The 20,874-nt window shown below is 37.6% G+C and overlaps 1 protein-coding gene, 1 long non-coding RNA gene and 1 pseudogene across 2 annotated transcripts in view; 2 read left to right on the top strand and 1 right to left on the bottom strand.

Moving 5' to 3' along the window:
- Window positions 1-20,874, bottom strand: part of DIPK1A (divergent protein kinase domain 1A) — a 113,144-nt gene that overhangs the window by 87,622 nt on the left and 4,648 nt on the right. The window lies entirely within an intron of this gene.
- On the top strand, window positions 1,767-17,062 carry LOC112679034 (F-actin-capping protein subunit alpha-2-like; annotated as a pseudogene).
- The window catches only part of LOC112679109 (uncharacterized), a 56,555-nt gene continuing 52,906 nt past the window's right edge, over window positions 17,226-20,874 (top strand). The window contains exon 1 of the long non-coding RNA XR_007411485.1: window positions 17,226-17,300. This is a non-coding gene — a long non-coding RNA (uncharacterized LOC112679109). The remainder of the gene's footprint in view (window positions 17,301-20,874) is intronic.

The raw sequence follows: 20,874 nt of genomic DNA, 5'->3' as shown, positions 1-20,874 counted from the left end.
CCCTCCTCCTGTGTCTCTGCCTCTGTCTCTCTCTCTGTCTCTCTATGTCTATCATGAATAAATAAATAAATCTTTAAAAAAAAAGATTTATTTACTTGAGAGAGAGAGCATAAGCAGGAAAGGCAGAGAAGGAGAGAGAATCTCAAGCTGACCCCACATTGAGCCTGGAGCCAGACACAGGGCTCCAGCCCATAACTCTGAGATCATGACCTGAGCCTAAACCAAGAGTTGGCTGCTTAACCAAATGCCCCAGATTTTGATTTTTAAAATTCAATTTTGGAATGTAGCCCCTTCATCAATGGGGGTTATGTATTATTGAAATCTAGCTTTTTATTTGCAGACGCCCAAGAAAATTTTGAAAACTATACATCCCCTCACACATTCTTAAACTGACATCTAAAATTTTCACCATAAGTTTAAGTAGTTGCACAGGAGTAACTTCATTGTAAATATTGATATTTTAAAATAAAGCTGTTATATCATCTTAAATATAAATGTATCAAATGAATTTAAACTCTTTAGCAATTTTCCCATTTCCTTTTCCCATTTTCTAATTGGATTGTGTGTCTTTTACAGTTTTGAGAGTTCTTTATATATTCTAGATACTAATTCTTTGTCAGATATTTGGCTTGCAAACATTTTCCCCCCATCTGTACCCTGTCTTTGCATCCTCTTAACAAGGTTTTTTGTAGAGTAGATTTTATTTTATTTTATTTATTTTATTTTATTTATTTATTCATGAGAGACACCGAGAGAGAGAGAGAGAGAGAGAGAGAGAGAGGCAGAGACACAGGAAGAGGGATAAGCAGGCTCCATGCAGGGAGCCCGACATGGGACTCGATTCCAGGTCTCTAGGATCACACCCTGAGCTGAAGGCAGCAGTAAACTGCTGAGCCATCCAGGCTGCCCGAAGATTTTATTTTTGATGAAATAAAACTTATCAATTTTTCCTTTTATGGATCATGTTTTTGATGTCAAGTCTAAGAACTTCTTACCTAAGTTGTAGGCCCCAAATATTTTCTCCACTTTTTTTTCAAGTTTTGTAGTTTTATGTTTTCCATTTTTGTCTATGATCTATTTTTAGTTCATTTTTATATAAGATTTATGTAAAGTTTTTTTTCTTTTGCTAATGGATATCTAATTGCTTCAGCACCCATCATTAAAAAGCTATTCCTAAAAAAAGAAAAAAAAAAAAAAAGAAAGAAAGAAAGAAAAAGAAAAAAGAAAAAAAAAAGCTATTCCTCCTCTATTTGAATTGCTTTTAGGTTCTTTGTCAAAAATTAATTAAGCATATTCATGTGGCTCTAATCCTGGGTTCCCCATGCTCCAATGATCTGTATCTATTCCTCCACTAGTACCACACTATCTTGATTAATGAAGCTATACTGTCAAGCTTTGACAAAGGCTTGAGAAAAGGTGATTCCTCCCACATGAATTATTTCTAATGTAATGTATTTTCTGTTTGAAAGTCTTTTACTAGACAGTTATATTTTTCCCCCAACAAAAATCTGTCTGTAAATTAAAACTAAATTTCTCTTTATTTTCTGTAATATAAGACTTCAGATGTTAACACAATTTCTTCTTGAGGTTTTTTTTACAATTATAATTAGTAACCAATCAATTAAAATATAAATATACTGCAAAATTTGATTTTAAAGATTCTTAAATGCAATAAAGAAAACTGTATTAAAGAGATAGGTGTGAGGGGAATTCAGGTGGCTGCTGCTGCCACCATTGCCACCACCTGGTTTGTTGCCAGAAGGAAAATGGCGGATGTGGAGGAGCAGTTCTTCAATGAGGAGGAGGTGAGTAGAGCAGCAAAATTCATTACTCATGTCCCTCCTGGAGAATTTAAAAAAAGGTGCTTAATGATGTTTGGTTACCACTTAATGGTAATCTTCTTAGGGAAGGAGCAGCTCATGCATTTGCACAATATAACTTGGACCAGTTTACTCCAATGAAAATTGAAGGTTATGAAGAACAGGTTATTGATAAAAGAACATGGCAACTTAGGAAATGGAAAGTTTTTGGATTCCGACAAGAACCTGTTTCAAATTTGTTCAGAAAGGAAGCAACTGATCCAAGACCATATGAAGCAGAAAATGCAGCTGATACATGGAGAACTTCAGTAGAAACCACTCTGCAAGCATATATAAAAGAACATTATCTAAATGGGGTCTGCATTGTTATATGGTTTTAAAAAATAGATGGACAGCAAATCATTATTGCATGCAGAGAAAGCCATTAGTTCCAAGCAAAAAACTTTTGGAATGGTCACTGGAGGTCAGAGTGGAAGTTTACAATCACTTCTTCAACCACTCAAGTGGTTGGCATTTTGAAAATTCAGGTTCACTATTATGAAGATAATAATGTTCACTGAGTCATAAAAATATACTAGATTCCCTAACAGCATCTAATGAAGTACAAACAGCAAAAGAATTTATAAAGATTATAGAAGCTGCAGAAAATAAGTATCAGACTGCTATTAGTGAGAATTATTAGACAACATCTGACACTACTTTCAAAGCTTTACCTCCACAGTTGCCAATGACATGTACTAAGAATGACTGGAACTAGATCCTTAGCTACAGGATTGGCAGAGATGCAGGATACAGATGCACATTGCATAACCAATCATTTAGTATCTGCATAAAAAAAAATCATTGCAAAAGTATTCAAAACTGTCAAACTACACAGGTGGGCTGTTCCCATTTTAAATTACTGTAATTAATTAGTTTGGTTAGAGTACAAAGCTTAGCTAATTAACCATTATTTTTCATTTCTTTTGTTCAAAGAGGATTGAAGAATCAGTTTAGTTTAAATGTCTTTTACTTTCTCTTATGCCTTTCTTTTTTACAATTAAGAGATGATCCCTTGAGATTTTTTTTTTTTTTTTTTTTTTTTAAGATTTTACTTATTGAGAGAGAGAGAGACAGCAAGAGAGAGCACGAGTAGGGAACAGGGAGAGGGAGAAGCAGGCTTCCCACTGAGCAGGAAGCCCAACTTGGCTGGATCCCAGGACCCTGGGATCTTGACCTGAGTCAAAGGTAGATGTTTAACCAACTGAGCCACCCAAGTGCCCCATGATTCCTCTAGTTTAAAAGTTTTTTAAGTGTTTCAAAAATATTTTACTTATTGTAACCCTAAAATTGTTGTCTTCTGGTTTATGAAGTGGGTTGACTTTTGATATTTGCCCAGCACTTTTTAAGGGTTAGTAATGGACATTCCAGTTTAAGGCAGTTGATGAGTTTAGCCATATATGCTGCTGAAGAAATTGTCACCTTTCCCCCCCTCACCTCTTCCATTTATGTAAGATTGAGATTAGCGGGAAAGCATTTTCTATATCTATTGTGTTTGAACCTTTCAAGAAGGTTTTTTAGCTAGCTTAGTGTTTAAATAAACTTTTTCAAAACAAAGCCAATGTCTGATGCTGTTTTGAGATTCTGAAATTAAATGAAAATACTTATTTCAGAAATGCATTTAATGCTTTTTTCTTGTGACAGTTACACAGATTAGCTTGAATTCCATATGTCTGAGTTATTTTTATCATAGAGCCAAAAGGTATTATAAGAAGACAAATTGAAATATATGTAATCTTAGACTCATAAAAAAATAAAATTTAAAAGGAGATGGGTGAAGTTTTTCTTCTTCAGTTAGTACACATTTCCATGTAGTGACCATTATTTATTGCCAGGATGAAATAGTGCTCAGCACCAATTCTATCACTACTTTCAGTTTTCATAACTTTAAATGGTGAGAAACCTGTTTCACATAAATGAGAGGAGAATGGAAGTCTTGTTAGAGCAATTATTTCTCAATTCTTCAAAAATTTTTGAACAATATTTTTTAAAAATATGACAGTAATATATCATCAAAAGTATACTTAATAGGTGTGCCTAAGTGGCTCAGTTGACTAAGTATCTGCCTTCGGCTCAGGTCAAGATCCCAAGCTTCTAGGATCAAGCCTCATATCAGGCTCTCTGCTCTCCCTCTCCCCTTCACCCTGCTTGTGCACACTCTCTTTCAAATATATAAAATCTTTAAAATATATACACACTTAACAGTCTATTAGTTAATTAGCAAACAAATCAGTTAGGTCTTCTCTTAGTTTTATAAGAGCAAAAAAAAGAGCAAAAAAAAAAGTCTTGGAATTGCAAAAGGAACCTTTATCCATCATTACATGAGATAATCTTACTTAGTCATCTACTATCTTCCCACAGACACCAATATTTTCAATTGCCCTTTGGTGCCCGGGTGTTTTTACATCCAGGGACCTTGTGAGATCAGAGATAGAGCAGTATGCCTTTCTTTTTTAATAGTGTGAAAGGGGCAATGGTGAAAGAGAAAGGGAAGAGCAGACCCTGCACCTCCATCACAAACACATTCTCAGCCAGAACAATGTGAGGAAAACTACATGGGGAGTTTAAAGGTCTACAAATTGGCTCTCTTAAACCATCTCTCCCCTATACTCCTTGAAAAGTGTACCCAATTTAAAGATAAAAGTGAATGTGCATCTGCAGCCTGCGATATCAACACTAGCAGAGGGATTCCATGGAAGTGAGCTGTAAATGCTTTTTATGAGAGAAACTGCAAGAGCAAAATGACAAGCACCAAAATAGCAACATGATATATCAAAGGAAGAACCCCCCTTAAAAGCTAAGAATCAGACTGAAGCAAATTAAGTTGTTGCTTAAAGCATAATAATTAAGGCCTTTAAATTTACCAAACCATTCTGCTATCATGGAATAAAAAGCCTTGTTTATCCCTCCTCTGTCCTAGGGGGATAAATTATCTCATGAGTCTTTTATTTCACCAAAGTGCTATTTAAAAGCTATGAAATGTTTAAGCAATTCATTACATTAATATAAAAATCTTTATAGGACGGAAGTACGATCAAAACCAAAGGGTAGGAAGCCCTGATCTGAGTAGAGTGGAAAGGATACGGTGTTCGATGGTAATGCCAAGATCCCAGGTTTTCCCTGGTTGTCTCCTGGTCTTTAGCCAGATCTCAAATAACCATTCCCTCCACAGAAAGGCTCTCTGACCAGCTGGCCAAATAGATGTCCTGACACGATTTAGCACATCACCTATTTTAATTATTTGCATTGTGTACATAGCTGCCCAATGTTTGTGTTGTCTGTTTTTAAAATTCATTTGTTATGTATCCGTCAGTGCCAGAAAAACTCCTGAAACTTCCTAAACCAACATGTGAATTCTCTGAGAGCAGAGATCAAGTCACTGCCACAAGTTCAGTACAATTTTTTTTCGTTTTTTAACCAAAATAAACTGTTGTTATTATACAAGATTTTCTGAAAAAAAAGTGCCATTTTATCTTTATCCCTCTGACGTTATTTATTCTAATTCTCTTGTCTTTATTGAAATAATTTATAAATTATGCAATGCTTAAATAGACATTGCAGCCATGAAGATAAACAGGTTAGATAAATATTCATGAGAGAGATAGTTTAAAATTCACACCAGGACTTTTAGTTCAAGATGGTAGGTTGAGGATATATGTTTACTACCTACAGCTTACAAAACCACACTCAAATAAAAGAGGCAAAATACGCAATAAACCTGTAATAGGGATCCCTAGGTGGCGCAGCGGTTTGGCACCTGCCTTTGGCCTAGGGCGCGATCCTGGAGACCCAGGATTGAATCCCACATCGGGCTCCTGGTGCATGGAGCCTGCTTCTCCCTCTGCCTGTGTCTCTGCATCTCTCTCTCTCTGTGACTATCATAAATAAATAAAAATTAAAAAAAATAAACCTGTAATAGCAAAAGGAAAGAGAAGTTAAGGAGTTCACCAGTGTATAAAAGATACAACAAATTTCTAGAATTCAAAAAGCAGATGGAATTGTGGTGATAGATGAGACAAGCAGAGAAAGCCACAGCCACAAGGCAACCTAAGAGGAGCTGGGAGCCAAAATGCTTGTTGGAATGCTAGAAGGAATCTAGAGAGCCAATCTGCCCTGGAACACCTGATGGCTCTGGGCTCCAGGCCAGCAGGTACAAGGGAGGAGAGAAGGGAAAAGTGGGGCTGAAGACAGAGGGAATAATTGAAGGTCTGTACTTGGAACTGCACTGGTTGACATCCCCATCCGCTTCCCCCACCCCCACACAGATCACAGGCAGCCTGGCATAAACCCTCAGTCAAAAAGCCAGATAGCTGAAAGAACAAATGACCTGAGAAAGCCAAGGCATCTACCGGGAGTACAGTCTGCCTACAGCAGAGCACTTCTCTAGCACAAAGGCAGCGTCCAAGCACAGGCCTAGACCAAGCAGGCCAGCCACGGCACCTGGCTCTACACAGAGGACTCAGTCAGCCATCCACACAGGTAATAGGTCTCGGGAGAAAAGAGGCCATCTTTTAAAGTGGCATAGAAAATCCATTTCCTCAGTCCTTCTTTCTAAAATAGGAATAGACAACCAGGATTGCCAGGCACATGGGGAAAACAAGCAGCATGAGAAAGAACAACTAAGAAAAACATATAGAAAAAAGAACCCTTAAAAAAAAAGAAAAGAACCCTGAGGGGAGCAAACATAATTAAGGGACATAAGAAAACATTAAAAAAAAAAACTTCTATACCCTAAAGATTTCAGAGGGTATTGCACCCATATAAAATAGGAACAGGAAACCACAAAAAAAAGGAACAAAGAACTTGGAAGAATTCTTTAAATTTAAAATTCTTAGTATTTAAAGAGTGATTAGACATGGAAAGTAAATCAACATATGGTCTGGGAAACAAAACTGAGAGGCATGGAATGAGAGCATATGGATAAAAATATGGAAATAATAAAGAGACCATAAGAGACATAAGAGTCAATCCAAGAGGTACAACATTTGACTAATAAGAGCCTCAGAAAGAGGGACAGAAAAAAGAGAGGGAAAATTATTTAAGAAATAAGGTAATTCCCCAGAGATAAATAAAGACCTAAATCTTAAGATTAGAAGGGCTCAGTGAGTACTGAATACAACTAATGATAAAACCCCCACATCTATACATTTCCTCATGGAATTCAAAAACAAGTATAAAAAAGAGACCCTGAGCAGGGAACACAGGTCACCCAGAAAAGACTGACAAACAAACTGGCTTCTTGTCAACAACAGAGGATGTCAGAAGACAATGGAACCATGTCTTCACATTTTCTAAAGGATGCTATTTTCAGCCCCGAATTCTACACCCAACTCAACTGGGAACCATTATAAAGGTACAATATAGACAGTTCTAGACATGACTCAGAAAGTTTATTTTCCACATATCCTTTCTAAAGAACTTATTTCTGGATACATTCCAGTAAGATGATGGAAGAAATCAGGACAGTGGAAGTGGATCCTGTGGGAGACACAGGATCCTGAGAACAGGGATTCCAACTAGAATAGTGGAAGGAGATCCTCAGAAGACAGCAGGGCAGTAGCCTACAAAAGCCTTTGGGTACAAAGAAGGATTCCACAGAATAAAAAAACAGACCTGAGAGTAGAGAAGTGAGGTCATGACAAAGGTATATTATGCCTGAGAAGGAGAAAGAGAAGAATAAAAGTAAGAAAGACAATTAGAAACTCCCTGGGGGAAAAAAGGGACAAAAAATACATTTCAAATATGAAGCAAGCTTATATGTACCCCAATTATAAGAAATTAATGGAGTATGAGAAAAGAGGATCTATTTGTTATTGACCACAGATCTAGAGAGTCTTGGGTTCATTACCCTGGCCCTGGAGAGAAGAAAATGTAATTCTAGCACATAAATTGGCTCTGCACTAAATATTTATAGAATCATATTTTAGGGGATACTATAAATAGAGATATCCTTCATCTTAGGCCAGAACTAACTTTGATACTTTGGCCTCAAGACATAAATATCAGGATCTTAAAAGAAAGACTGGCAAAAGTGTTTGACTCTTATTTTCTATAAACATGGCACCAAATGATAGCCAGTTCCTACCTGTAATACTCTCCCTAAAGATTATAGTTGTTTTCCTTATTCAAATGGTCCAGCATTCCAGAACTAGCTCAGTTCACTTCAATTTGGGGGCAGATGTCAGAAGAAATGTCTGCTGAGTAGGCAACCATCCAGAAAAATAAGGTATATTGATTATTCAGGGAAGAAATTGTAGCCCATGGTAATCACAAATCATAACTCTGTTACTTCATTACAGATCCTAAAGGCTAGGCTTTAAATTTTTTATTCTTTAATTGGAATATTAAAAAGCAAGTAAACATGATTTCTAAGCAAAAAGAAACTTTTTTTTAAAAAAAGATTTTATTTATTTATTCATGAGAGACGGAGAGAGAGAGAGAGGCAGAGACATAGGCAGAGGCAGAAGCAGGCTCCCCACAGGAGCCCGAGCGAGACTCGATCCCAGCTCCTGGGATCACACCCTGAGTCAAAGGCAGACGCTCCAACCGCTGAGCCACCCAGGCGTCCCAAAAAGAAACTTTTTAAAAGGAATGTTCAAACATCACATGTTCTCTTCTCCACTGGCAGAAATATGATTTAGCTTTTGGAAAAGGAGAAATCCTTGCAATAATCTGCTTAATAACAAGAGGCATTTGTTCTTGTCTGTTAATCCTACCTGCTTTTCTGACAAGGAGAAAGTAACTTCATGCTGCAGTCAATGGGTCACAGGTTCATAAGGGAGACTTTCCTCTGTGAAGAATTAACAGGTCATAACAGCACAATACTATTTATAGCTTTCATCTTTCAGATTCAACTTATATAGAGACTTGGTTGTCCTTGGTAACAGGACAAAATACAAGTTACCAACTTTGACGATGTAAAAGTAAGTGTCGCTGACAGAAAGTGAGAAAAGCAGACGGAAAAAGAAGCACAAGTTCTAATGCCCCTTTTTAAAAATGGGAGAGTCGACAAATACGGTCATAAGTCGATGAAATGAGAAATAGAGTTATCATTATTTAAAGTTATTAAGTCAAGCAGCAAAGGAAGTAAAATTAATACAACTACTGTATCAAACACTGGAAGAGAGATTACGATGACCATAGTGTTAGAAACCTAAACATTCATTTTTGAAAGTGGAAAGTCATTAGATAATATCTAAAGTTGATCAATGGAAAAAAATAGATAAAAGTCTATTATCTGGAACAGGAGCCCCAAATCCTTTTGATTGTACCACCCTCTTAGGAAAGTATTTTAGAGCACAAATCCCTAACATTTGTATATTTACTTATTTATGCCCCACATAAACTCATGACTATATTAATCTACTACATATATATTGTGATTTATACAAAAATAGACATTAAAAGCATATCAGAATAATTTTGAATGGATTTTTTTATGGAGAAAGAACACTTATTGTAGTAATAAACCAGAAACAGAAAATAACCAGTTATTCTGACAAAAATAAATATTTTAAGATATAAAAAAGTATATGAGAACAAGGTACCTCCTAGGATGTATGCAGTTTTTAGATACAGAGCTCTAGAAGTTAGAGATGTGGCCACTAGGAAATCCCAAAAGATAAGAAGTTCAAAGAGGCTATCTTTCAGAAGTAAAGAGAAGTAAAAGGGGAGACTTATCATTTGCATTATAAGCTTGTCTATACTATTTTACTTATAGTACACATGTTTTCTTTTGTATAAAGGATTACTCTAAAAATGCCTGGGTGGCTCAGTTGGTTAAGCAACCAACTGTTGATTTCAGCTCAGGTCATGATCTTGGGGTCATAAGATCAAAACCCTGATCTCATGACCTCTGGCTCCATGCTCAGTAGGGAGTCTAATTTTCTCCCTCTCTCTGACCTCCCCTCCTCATGCGTGCTTGCTTGCTCTTTCTGAAATAAATAAATCTTTTAAAATATATATATAAATCTAATCAGCCCCATAAAACTCTGTCTCCACAAACATTTACTCAACATTTGCTCTGGGCTAGGTACAGGAGACAGAGAAGGGCAAATGACATCCTGATCCTCAAGGAAACCACAGTCTGGGGCAGAAGAAAGATATGAAAACCAGTGATGATAAACCAGTATCATAAATGCTGTAAGAGAAGTATGTGCAACATATCATGCACGCATGGTCTGGGGCACAGAAGAGGCATACTAACACTATGTGGGGTGTGAGGGAGGGATTCCTTAAAGGTCACTTCCTCTTTGAGTTGAAACCTGAAGTACAAGTAGAAAACTGAGAATAAACCAGGTAGAGAGGAATGCAGGGAAATGGGGGAAGGGCATTCTAGGGCAAAGGAGAGAACAAGGTGGGTAGGACGAAGGTAGACAGGCTGACACAGGAGCATGGTGTGTCGGTAAGCTGGAAGTTTTTCAGGATTGCTAGGGCAAACGGTGCATGAGTTGGTGGTGGCAGGAATGAAACAGCAAGACAGAAAGGGACCAGAAATGAAGGGCCATGCTCAGAACTCTGCAGTCTCCTGAAGATGGTGGGAAAGCCACTAAAGGATTTCACCAGCAGGGAGAGGGAGGGAGACTAGGTCAGATGTACATTTAGGGGAAGATTATTCTAGAAGCAATGTGGAAGATGGAACTAAAAGTGGTAAATGAGATAGGAAGGCCATTCTGAAGGCTGTAATAGTGGGCCTAATGAGACAGAAGGAGAGAATCATGGTATCAGCAGGAGATGATGGCCAATAGGTACATGAAAAGGTACTCATCCTTACTGACCAACAGGGAAATGCTCTTGAGTAAGTGGAGAGTATCAATAACTGAAACAGGGAAAGAAGCAAGTTTTAAGGGGGCTGGAGTTTAGGTTAGGACACATTAAACATGAAGTGCCATCTAAAGGATCTGAGGGAGAGGTTCGGGCTGGTGAAACAAGACTGAGACCAATGAATATTGGGTTGTAGTGGAAGCCATGTGATTAGTTGCAATGACCAACAGACTACAAAAATGAGAAGCCGAAGAAGGATGGAGTCCTGGGGGAAAGCAGGGAGCAAAGGACTGAAGAGATTAAAGGAGAAGGCAGGAGTCTCAGGAAAGAATGAAGGAAGGTCAGGGCAACAAACAGATGGTAAATGAGCAGCTGAAATGACAGATCATGGCCTCCTGACTGAGTAGGGAAAGGAGGGAAGCATGGGGGTAGGGTTGATGGACTGGAAGGCATGGGAGTAGGCAAAGGCCTCAAATACGATGATGGTGATAAGATGGTGGTGGTGGTAAGGATAAAGACAGGAATACAAGAGAGAAGGGAATGTATGCTACCAGAGCTCAGTATATCTTAAGAGTGGTTACAGAATATTTCTGAATGCATGTAAACACATGTGTACTATACTGTATCATTTTGCACAATCTGAGTGTGTGCTCAGGACAAAGGGCAAGGTGTGGGTAATAAATAGGCTCTGCTTTCACTGGAGACAAAGTTGAGTTCTACTGGATCAGGTGTGCCTGAAAATGTTGTCACTTGGCACATTAAAAATAAAACCAAGCTTAAAGTGCTTTACACAGTAAAGAATGACTTTAGTTAATCATAGTAATAAAGAGAAATAAGTTACAGTTCAAGAAAGTTTTCTTAAGAGTTCATAAAGTGAAATTTTTGTGCTCTTACTTTCATTTGTATAAAGGTACAAAAGTTTTAAGAATCCTATCTATTGTAAAAACAAATATTTTTGCATGTGATGGTCAGCAGCTATTTGTATTTTCTTCCTTTAGTAAATATCCATGATTCTTCCCATAGTAGTTTCTGGAATGATAAATACAAATCTTTTGGGATGCCTAGCTAGCTCAGTTAAAGGAGTATACAATTCTTGATCTTGGTGTCAGGAGTTCAAGTCCTATGTCTGGTGTAGAGATTCCTAAAATAAATAAATAAATAAATAAACAAACAAACAAACAAACTAAAAATTCAACTCTCATAAAATCGATTCTATGACAACTTTAATTGTTGATTATAATTGTCATGATTCTATGATAACAACAACCTAATAGTAATGGGAGAGACACCAATAAAACATTTCAGGAAATAACTGATTTTTTTGTCAGAATTCCATTATATTCTTTTTATGGTAGGCAGAATGCTAAAGATGTCTCCCAAGATTCCCACCCCCATTATTGAATCAAACACTAATCTAGGTACTGCAATGAAGGTACTTTGCAGCTGGAATTAAGGTTACTCATCAATTGACTTTAAAATAAATATCCTGGGTTATCTGGCTATACTCAATGTAATCATGTGAACTCTTAATGCAGAAGAGAAAAAAGGCAGAGCAGATGAGGCAGAGAGGAAATCAGAGATATGAACCATGCAAAGGACTCTCTACCACTCTTGCAGGCTTTGAAGATGGAGAAAGGGAGCCATGAACCAGACAATGTAGGGGGCCTCTAGAAACTGAAAACCACCCCAAGCCAACAGCCAGCAAGAAAAGAGACACCTCAGTCCTACAAAAGTATGGGACTGAATTCTTACAACAACTTGAAAAAGCCCAGAAGCCAACTCATCCCCGGAGCTCCAGAAAGAGTCAACCAACCCTAGTGACACCTTTATTTTCAACCTTTGAAACCTGGAGCAGACAACCAGCCAGTCCAAACACTTGCCCAGATTTCTAACCTATAGAACTGTGAGATAAGGGTACAAATGAATGTTGGCCTAAGCTGCTAAATTTGTGGTAATATATTCTAGGACCACCGGAAAAACTAACATACTTTCTTTAATTACTGATGTTAAATGTGCTCTATCAAATCTCATTTTCTTGACCCTTAATGTAACTTTGGACAGAATTCACACATTTTCCACTAATACTCAGTTATTATGAAATTCAGTCTAATGTATTTTCCCTCAATGTTTTATTTTGAACATCTTTAAGTCTGTAGAGAATTTTTTAATAATATTTTTATTTTTTTTAAGATTTTATTTATTCATAGACACAGAGAGAGAGAGGCAGAGACACAGGCAGAGGGAGAAGCAGGTCCACGCAGGGAGCCCGATGTGGGACTCGATCCTGGGTCTCCAGGATCACACCCCAGGCTGCAGGCGGCGCCAAACCGCTGCGCCACCAGGGCTGCCCAAGTCTGTAGAGAATTTAAAAGAATAGTTCAAAAAATACTCTTATATCTAAATTCATCAATTGGTAACATTGTCCTACATTTGCCTGCTTTCTCGTTCTCTCTAAACATACATAAATATCTCTTCTCCTGCTTTCTTCTTCTATCAGTGGTCCTCAACTAGGAAAAATTTTGCGTCCCAGAGGACGTTTGGCAATGTCTGGAGACATTTTGATTGTCACTACTGGGGAGTGTTACTGGTATCTAGTGGGCAGAGGCCAGAGATGCTGCTAAACACCCTACAAAACAGAGCCCCACACGACAAGCAATTATCTATCCCAAAAGGTCAATAGTGCTGCAGTTAAGACACCCTGCTCTCTCTATATATGTATATACAAATACATTTTCCTGAACTATTTATAAGTAAATTATAGACATTATGGTATTTTTTACCCTAAACATTTCATTTTGTACCTTCTAAAACTAAGGATACTATCTTATATACTACAATTTAACAATGATACAATAATATCCATTTTCAAGTATCCCCATTATCTCAAAAATCTTTTATCACTTTTCATTCAAAAACTAGATCTAATCAATGGTACAGAGGTTGGCATGTTGATCAATATTTTAAATTTAATATAAACAAGAAGCTCTAATTTTCAAGCAGTTGAGGGCAGGCAGTAAAACTTGTAGTGCCAGCTCTAGGATCTATTAGTCTGTGACTCTGACACCATGCATATCTGAAATAGCTGTAGTAATTAATTCAGGAAGTTGTTAGCATGTTATAAATATCTCTTGCAAGAATATCCTTAAACATAATTACTCAGTTCTTAGAACAGAAAGGGGAACTCTGTTTATACTAACCCATAATCCTGTTGAAAAAAATACCAATCTGAAACAACAAATTAAGAAGAAACCTTTTCCAAAGAAGACATAAAAATGGCCAACAACCACATAAAAAGATGCTCAACATCACTCATCACCAGGGAAATGCAAATCAAACCCGCAGTGAGATAGGGCCTCACACCTGTTAGTTTGGCCTCTATTTAAAAAAAAAAAAAAAAAAAAAAAAAAACGGAAAAGAACAAGTACTGGCAAGCAGATAGAGACCATGTGCACTGCTGATGGGAATGTAAATGGTACAGCCACAACATAAAACAGTATGGATTTTCCTCAAAAAGTTAAAAATAGAATTACCCTATGATTGAGCAATCACACTTTTGGGTATATATCTGAAATAACTGCAAGCAGGATCTCAAAGAGATATTAGCATCCCCATATTCACTGCAGCATTAGTCACAATCGCCAAGAGGTGGAAGCAACCTAAAGGTCCAGTGACTGATGAATGGATAAAGAAAACATGGTATACACATACAGGAGAATATTATTCAGCCTTTATTTTATTTTTTTTAATTTTTATTTATTTATGATAGTCACACACAGAGAGAGAGAGAGAGGCAGAGACACAGGCAGAGGGAGAAGCAGGCTCCATGCACCAGGAGCCCGACGTGGGATTCGATCCAGGGTCTCCCGGATCGTGCCCTGGGCCAAAGGCAGGCGCCAAACCGATGTGCCACCCAGGGATCCCTATTCAGCCTTTAGAAGAAGTAAATTTTGTCATATGTTACAACATGGATGAATCTTGAGGACATCATGGTAAGTGAAATAAGTCAGTCACAAAAAAAAACGAACACTGCATGGTTCTACTTATATGAGCTACCTAAAGAAGTCAAAACTCATAGAAACAGAAAGTACAATGAGGTTAGTAAACTGGCAGGGAGGGGGAAATGAGGAGCTGTTGTTTAATAAATACAGTTTCAGTTTTGCAAGATGAAAAAGTTCCAGAGAGCTGATGCCAACAGTGTGTATGTGTGTGTGTGTGTGGGGGGGTATTTCTTTGAGAGAGAGGCAGAGATAGCAACAGAGATAGTGAGAGCATGAGTGGGGAGGAGAGGGAGAAGCCCAGCTCCATCCACCTTAATTCCCTGGGATCATGACCTGAACTGAAGGCAGATGCTTAACCGACTGAGCCACCCAGGTGCCCCAACAACGTGCATATATATTAACATCAATGTACCATATACTTAAAAATGGTCAGATGGTGTATTTTATGTCATATGTTTGGATTCAAAATGAAAAACAAAAGGAAAAAATAACCACAGTACCATGATCACAGCTAAAAAAGATAAATTATTTAATTTCATTAACTACTAAGTCAACTCCCCCCACCAAAAGAATTACTTATTTCTTTTTTTTTTTAAGATTTTATTTATTTATTCATGAGAGACACAGAGAGAAAGAGAGGCAGAGACACAGGCAGAGGGAGAAGGCTCCATGCAGGGAGCCTGACATGGGACTCCATCCCGGGTCTCCAGGATCATGCCCCGGGCTGAGGGTGGCGCTAAACCGCAGAGCCACCCAGGCTGCCCAGAATTACTTATTTCTAAAGAAAAATTCATCCACTAATATTTTGGGGTTTTTTCAAATATGTTCATACTACAATATCCTAGTTTTTCTAAGTTTATATACTTTGTAGATTAAAATTTTTTAAAAAAATTATTCACAAAGTATTTGAATGTCTAGAAATATGTTAAAAATGTGAGGCATTTAGCTTTTCAACCAAATGATGTAAAAATATGATATTTAACAGAATGGTATAATATTGTTTCAAAGCACTTTGAGAAATGAAATTATGGGGCACCTGGGTGGCAGTCAGTCGAGCACCCAACTCCTGGTTTCTACTCAGGTCATGATCTCAGGGTCCTGGGATCCAGCCCCAGGCTGGGCTCCACACTCAGCCCAGAGTCTTCTTGTGACTCTCCCCTCTCCCTCTGCCTCTCCCCCAACTGCATTCCCTCTCTTTCTAATAAACAATAAATCTTAAAAGAAGAAGAAGAGATGAAAACATTGAAATGTACCTACCTAACTGTGGAAGGAAGGAAGGAAGGAAGGAAGGAAGGAAGGAAGGAAGGAAGGAAGGAAGGAAGGAAGGAAGGAAGGAAAAAGAAGGAAAAAGAAGAAAAGAAAAGGAAAGAAAGGGAGGGAGGAAACTTCTACAGAGTAGAATACAAAACAACTCTATAATCCATCAAAACGAAAAAAACAGGGTGGCACTGGGAAGGCAGCAATGAGAAACCAACAATTACTAACACTGTTATGTATGCTACAGCCTGAAAGTATGGTGAGGATGCTGTCTGCCTGAAAATGCATCATTTCTCTGAGCTCCTAACAGAGGTAAAAAGCAACTAATGGAAATATGAATGGCTACATTATAATTTTTTGCTTGAATTTAATATATTATGGGATGCATAAGCTCTCAATACACTCACTGGTCTCAGGAAGCTAATCATAGTTTTAGAGATTTAGTTTCAGGCAAAGGCAAAAATTTAGCTCAGAACAGCAGGTCTAACAAACATGATGAGAACCATACCACTTATAGCCCTTGGGGAATAGGGAACCATCACCTGCTCTAATTATCTTTAGATTTAAAATAATCCTGGAGGCTGAAAATGGGCAAGAAGCCACAACACTCTTAAGTATCATATTTGTCAACATTATCACTTACTACCAGTTAATCCAGATCAGTAACCCCATCTGGCATTAAATCCCACAAAATAACCACCCTAGGTCATAAAGAACCAAACCATCTACAGCAGTCATGTTTGAAAAACAATACTAATATAAGCCAAAGAGCCTGGCATCAGAAATGTTAAACATGTGCCCTCATCCTAATTAGAACATGCTATCTATCCACTCCTTCCTGACAGCCCTACTGAACACCTACTGGAACTAATAATTTTTTAAAAGATGCCTCAATAAATGTGAAACTTTTGCAATCTAAAGGGCTTAAAAACCTTTAGAAATACTGATCTCAAACTTCAAATTCCAGTAGAACTGCAGCAGCTTTGTCAATGCAACAGGGCACGCAGACGGAATGACTAGAATGGAAAATGTGTATAATCTAAATATAGAGAATTGCTCTAAATTGTCTTCACTTTCATTCTTCCAGGACTTAATGACAGTGAGAAGGAAGAAGGTATTCTAAACTCAAACCAAGGAATTATAGGACTGTGTTATCAGTCCCGCCCAGACTTGAGCAACCCCTAAACAAAGTAGATCCTAATTTGTAGAAAACATACTGCTAAAAACAGATAAATGCAGGTGTCATTCTGGGTTGCCACACCCACCGAGCCACAAGTAGTATCATCATAATAGCAAGTAGAAGAAAAATACTGCCTAAAAATGGCCTGAACTGGTTAATATATCCATGGTTTCCCATCTCAGATGCAGGACTCTATTCAATGCGCCACAGCATTTAGCCAGTTCAGGAAGCACTATTTCTCAGGTAAGTTTTCAACAAAATAGCTGGAAAGGATGGAATTATAAGTTAGTATGCTCTGAGAATGATACCTTGCCATGAGAAGCTTGTTGCTTAGGTAAATGTTTGTTAGCTATCTATTTCAGGCAGGTCACAAACCCTCCTGGCTGACAAAGGGGCCCCCCACACAAACACTACACCTGCACCACTTCTCTGGAAGAAGTACTCCCTGCATCAAAAAGCCGGCATTGGTGGAATCTGAAACAAGGGGCAGAGAAAAGGACCACATCAATGGGATTAAACTCAGTTCCTTTTCTTTCTTTCTTTCTTTTTTTTTTTTTAAACAGCTTTACTGAGATATAATTCACAAACCATACATTTTATTCATTTGAAGTATACAATTTGATGGTTCTTAGTATATTCATAGAATGCAACCATCAGGGGATCCCTGGGTGGCTCAGCGGTTTGGCGCCTGCCTTTCGCCCAGGGCGTGGTCCTGGAGTCCCAGGATCGAGTCCCACATCGGGCTTCCTGCATGGAGCCTGTGTCTCTGCCTCTCTATCTGTGTCTCCCACGAATTAAAAAAAAAAAAAAATGCAACCATCACCAGTCTCAGTTTTAGAATGTTTCCATTACCCCCAAAATAAACCTCATACCCATTTCCCCTCAACCCTCCCAGCCTTAGGCAATAACTAATCCATTTTCTGTCCTTATAAATTTTCCTTTTCTGGGTGTTTCACACAAATGGAACTATATAATATGTGGTATTTTATGGCTGGCTTATTTCATGTATCTAATATTTTCAAGGTTCATTCATGTTATTGTATATGTGTCAGTTCTTCATTCCTCTTTTTTGCTGAATAATACTCTAACATATGGATATGCCACATCAGTTTTTCTTCACAAGTCGTAGAATCTCTTTCACTACATAAACAAAGCTTTATTATTTTTTTTTAAGATTGTATTTATTTATTTGAGAGAGAGAGCGTGTGTGCAAGAGAGAGCGTAAGCAGGGGCAGGGAGAGGAAGAAGGAGGCTCCCCATTGAGCAGGGAACCTGATGCAGGGCTGGATCCCAGGGCCCCCAAATCATGACCTGAGCCGAAGGCAGACACTTAATGGAGCCACCCCAGCATCCCAAAACAAAACTTTAAACAGTGATTATGCCCCCACATTAGCCCATAAACACCTATTTAATCCATTATTATAGCTGAAAATATATCATTAATTGCATAATGCTCTAGTTCTCTAGAAGTGTTATCAATTACCACAGTGTTATCTGGATCAATAAAAATACTGGGATTGCAGGTCCTTTATAATTAAGTCAACCGTTTAAAATTTTTTCACTATAGGGACGCCTGAGTGGCTCAGTGGTTGAGCATCTGCCTTCAACTCAGGGCGTGATCCCGGAGTCCTGGGATCAAGTCCCACATCAGGCTCCCTGAATGGAGCCTGCTTCTCCCTCTGCCTGTGTCTCTGCCTCTCTCTCTGTCTCTCATGAATAAATAAAATCTTAAATAAAAAAATAAAAAATAAAAATAAATAAAATTTTTTCACTATAAATTGTAGGGGGAAAGGAACTTACAAACTCTGAGGCCTGAACACTTCAAGACATAGCTGTCTTTTTTTACTTCACCCAGTTGAAGATAAACAATAAAATTATAACTATTTAAAGTTGGTCTCTGCAACCTTCCCTATCTCCCTTCCATCTCTGAAATCCAATTCCTTCTGTACTCTTAACTCCATCCCCATCCCCAAAACAAAACAAGATCTTTAATACCTGTTAACTAATGCACTTCATTCTAAATAAAATAATACATTTACATGAAAATATTACTTAAACCAGACATTTATTTTCAGACATTCTCCCAAAATACAAAATGAAAATTAGTTTCCCTAGATGAATTTCCAGCACAATCAAGCTGGTGAGGTGGTATTTTTTTGTTTTGTTTTATTTTTGCTGAGAGACCCTCTTGAATCACAGTAAGCCCACTCCATAGCAAATTTAGTCAGTTCTCTCAGGGTAATGCATATCCACAAGGAAGGCAGGGAAAATAAGGAATTGTTATCAAAATTGTCAGGTATCATAATTGTATTGTGATTATGTTTAAAAATATCCTTATTTGTTAGAATGCATAAAAAGGTACTTAGATAGAATGATGTGATATCTGAGATTTGCTTCAAGGTACTATAGTTGGTTGGAAGAATAAATATTGTTAAAATGTCCAAACTACCCAAAACAATTTACAGATTGAATACAATCCCTAACAGAATACCAAGAGCATTTTTTCACAGAACTAGAACAAATAATCTTAAAATTTGTATGGAGCCACAATAAAATCCTGAATAGCCAAAGTAATCTTGAAAAAGAACAAAACTGTAGGTATTACAATCTCAGATTTCAAGATACAGTATGAAGCTGTAGTAATCAAAACAGTATAGTACTGATACAAAAGCAGACACATAAATTAATGAAACAGAACCGAGAGCTCAGAAATAAACCCATGATTATATGGTCAATTAATCGGACAAAGGAGACAATGGAAAAAAAACAGTCTTTTAACAAACGGTGCTGGGAAAACTGGACACCAACATGCAAAAGAATGAAACTGAACCACTTTCTTACACCATACACAAAAATAAATTTAAAACAGATTAAGGACCAAAATGTGAGACCTGAAACCACAAAAATCCTAGAAAAGAGCACAGGCAATAATTTCTCTGACATCTGCTATAGCAATATTTTTCTAGATATGTCTCCCAAGGCAAAAGAAACAAAAGCAAAAAGGAACTATTGGGATTATATCAAAATAAAAACTTCTACACAGCAAAGGGAACAATCCACAAAGCTAAAAGGCAACCTACTGAAAGTGAATGGGTATTTGCAAATGATATATCCAATAAAGGAAAATACATAAAGAACTCATAAAACTCAACACCAAAAAACAATCCAATTTAAAAATGGGCAAAAACCATGAACAGACATTTTTCCAAAAACAAACAGATGGCCAACAGATACATGCAAAGATGCTCAACATCACTCATCATCAGGGAAATGCAAATCAAAAACACAATGTGATATCACCTCACCTCTGTTAGAATGGCTAAAATAAAAAACTCAAGAAGCAACAAGTATTGGTAAGAATGTAGAGAAAAAGGAACCCTCTTGCACTGTTGGTGGGAATATGAATTCTGGTTTCCACAGCCACTACGAAAAGCTGGATGGAGGTTCCTTAAAAAATGTAAAAAAGTTTCTTATTTCAATGTCTGTCATCTTAGTGAGTTTGCAGGGGTGGCTGCTGTTCTCTGAGCTTTGCAATGTTGCCCAAGGACTACAGCAAGAAAAGATGCCACAGTCATCCAAGAAAGACAAAGACTCAGTGAACAAACCTGAGGTAGGACAAAAAAAAAAAAAAAAAAAAAAAAAAAATTTCCAAAGGCAAAGTTTGGGACAATCTCAGTAACCTGGCAACATACGACAAACTCCATAAGGAAGCTCTCAACTATAAACTGATAACTCCAGCTATTGTCTCTGAGACTGAAGATTTGAGGTTCCTAGCCAGGGCAGACCTTTAGCTCCTTAGTAAAGGATCTATTAAACT

Source organism: Canis lupus, chromosome 6 (genome assembly GCF_003254725.2).
Source record: "Canis lupus dingo isolate Sandy chromosome 6, ASM325472v2, whole genome shotgun sequence".
NCBI lineage: Eukaryota > Metazoa > Chordata > Mammalia > Carnivora > Canidae > Canis > Canis lupus.
The sequence above is the reverse complement of the archived record's forward strand: the minus strand, read 5'-3'. Positions and strand labels throughout refer to the sequence as shown.